Source organism: Alligator sinensis, unplaced genomic scaffold (assembly GCF_000455745.1).
Source record: "Alligator sinensis unplaced genomic scaffold, ASM45574v1 scaffold737_1, whole genome shotgun sequence".
Taxonomy (NCBI): domain Eukaryota; kingdom Metazoa; phylum Chordata; order Crocodylia; family Alligatoridae; genus Alligator; species Alligator sinensis.
Genome location: NW_005841930.1, coordinates 2,187,799 through 2,190,323, shown reverse-complemented (window position 1 = coordinate 2,190,323; position 2,525 = coordinate 2,187,799). Strand labels below are relative to the sequence as shown.

The 2,525-nt window shown below is 37.9% G+C and overlaps 1 protein-coding gene across 3 annotated transcripts in view; it reads left to right on the top strand.

Annotated features, from left to right (window-relative positions):
• The window catches only part of SLC16A10 (solute carrier family 16 member 10), a 69,698-nt gene that overhangs the window by 43,643 nt on the left and 23,530 nt on the right, over window positions 1–2,525 (top strand). The gene's annotated exons all lie outside the window — the stretch shown is intronic.

Genomic DNA, 2,525 nt, shown 5'->3' with positions numbered 1-2,525 from the left:
TAGGGAAAGTGAGCAGAGCCCCAGTTGGACAGCAAGTATGAGGGGGCCCCTGGCAAATGGTAGCAGGGGCTGATGGAGGCAGCCAGGGGGAAGGGTCTCAGCAGAGATTATGGATTCTTATCCTATTACCCGGACTAGTTTTTTTTTAAATTCCTGTGCGCCATAATGAGTTAATTGCCTTGATTAACCCTATTGACCTATTCAACCCACCTTTGCCACTTTCAACAGCGCTTGCTTCCCTTGTTCTGTGTGCTACCCTTCTGTTTAGAACCCCTGCTTTCTGCAAGTCAGTTCATAACATTTGATGAAGCAGGCTGTATAAAAGCATATGCCTCAATGAGTTACTCTGAAGACAGGCAGTGTGGCACCTTAGAGACTAATGCAGCTAACTATCTCTCTCTACACATGGATGACAGTAAATGGATAACCATTGTGGTTTTGAATTGTGATGAAATGCCTGGATTCAGTCACACCCTTCAAATCTGTGTGGACATTCCTGAGATTTCTTCCAACAAGATAGCCTTTGCAATTTTATTTACCTCCTTAACTTCCTCCAGTGCATCATCTATATTGGCTTGGGTAACATCTAGTAGGTCCTTTTCTACACTGGCAGAAATGAAACATAGAATTCACTATGTACATATTCATCCTGAGAGGAAGAGGTGGAAATTGTAGTATAGTCAGGGCTTGGAACAAGATCATGATACAATTATAAAAGTACTATAGTCTTCTCAAAACTATCAATGGCTGCTTTCACTATTGCAGCCATTGATGAAACTACACTGATAGTAGACTGTCCTATTTCTAATAGTGTAGATAAAGCCAAGAAGGTCCTACATTGCAGGACAAGCAATTTCTTGGGAGTGCTCTATATGTGTGTCTCCAGAGAAGGTCCATTTCGGCTACCTCTTCAGAAACACATTTAAATAGCTTGTTTTTTTCATAGTCCTTTCTTTTACTTAGAAATCTTCTTAGAACTAAATTAGTGTTCCTAGCAGTAAAATAAGTCTTAATTGATATACCTGACAACTTTTAGCCCAACATTATCGCAGTTGCCCATAGGTTATCAATTATTGTGTCACTGCTAATTTACTGCTTTAATTAAGTTTTCTTGTTAAGCTGTCATATACTCCTCCTATCTTGAGCAGTGTAGTTGAGCAATACAACTTTTTTTTTTAAAGATGAGGTGATGCTGAAAGAATAAATAGTTGTTCAGCTGTTTGGTATTCAAAATAAGCAGCAATTATTTTCCTGCTCCAGATGTTAAGTGAATGCAACCGGTGTGTCATTGACATGAAAGGAGACAAGATTCAACCTTGTGCTCTCAGGGTTTATTTTGGGAAGTGCAATTTATTTGTTGGCAAATGTGGGGTTAATAGGGCTGCTTCCTCACTTTCTGTCAACCTCTTAGAGAGGGAATGAGTCAGAGCATGCTAACTGAACAAGCTAGGAGTTGGCAAGAACGTGAAAGTGGAACTGGTGAAAAAAATAGGCCACCAGGTGTGGAGAGATATTGAATAGTGAGTGGGAAAGCAATATCAGCACTTTTTTCTGCCAGAAGAGGGACTGGAACAACCTTGCCTATACCTCTGACCTCTAACAGAATATTTTTTCCAGGAGTGAAGACTTAAGTTCCCATATGGTATGTTAAAAAAAAAAATAAATACAAAGCTACAAAAACTGCATGTACACTGCAGTTTCACCAACTTAAAAAAAAAATCTTTGCCCACAAAAACAGTTAGTTTTGGCATTATTATTACTAACTGTAATAGATCTTAATCATGATTTGTTAATGGGTACAAATACAATTGTGTTTAACAAAATTTCCAGAAACAGTGTATCCTCAGTGATGTAAGGAGGTTCATCTCTGCCATTTAGAAAATCTTGACAATATTACTTTATGACATCTCTAGTTTAAAAAAGGCCAGAAATCTGAAGTTTAATTGTTATATGATTTGTATAGCAGTGGACTGTAGAATTGCTTGGATTTCCTAAATAAAAAGGAGAGGGGAAGGAGTTAAATATCCCTTCCCTATAAGCTGTTCTTTGCCATCATGACCAGATATTTTTCAGTCCCTACCAGTTTGCACACAGACAGATAGGACAGACTCCTGACAGATACTGTTAATGTTTGATTGTGTGTTGTAACAAGTTGAGAGAGAATACTTTGTAAAACATTTTTATTTATACTGTCTTCCTTATCCGGTCTTTTACTTCACTTTTACATTCATTCTGCTGTATACCTGTGTGAATTCTGCATTCTGTATCAGCTTTTGTTTTAGTCTAACTTTCCTAGGCTCAATCACCTGTAAAATTCTTAGTTTCCTCTTTAAATTAGTCCTCTTGGTAATTTATTTCTCTTCAGGAATCTTTTGAGTCATAAAATATGGTTTTCTATTACCATTTCTTTGAAATGTTCGCTCTCTTGTTTGGCACTACTCTATGTATTCTTTCTGTCACAACCCAAGGGTGTGATTTTGTGTGTGCGTGCTTCGGCACTGCTAAATTATTTCCCGCCACAAGGA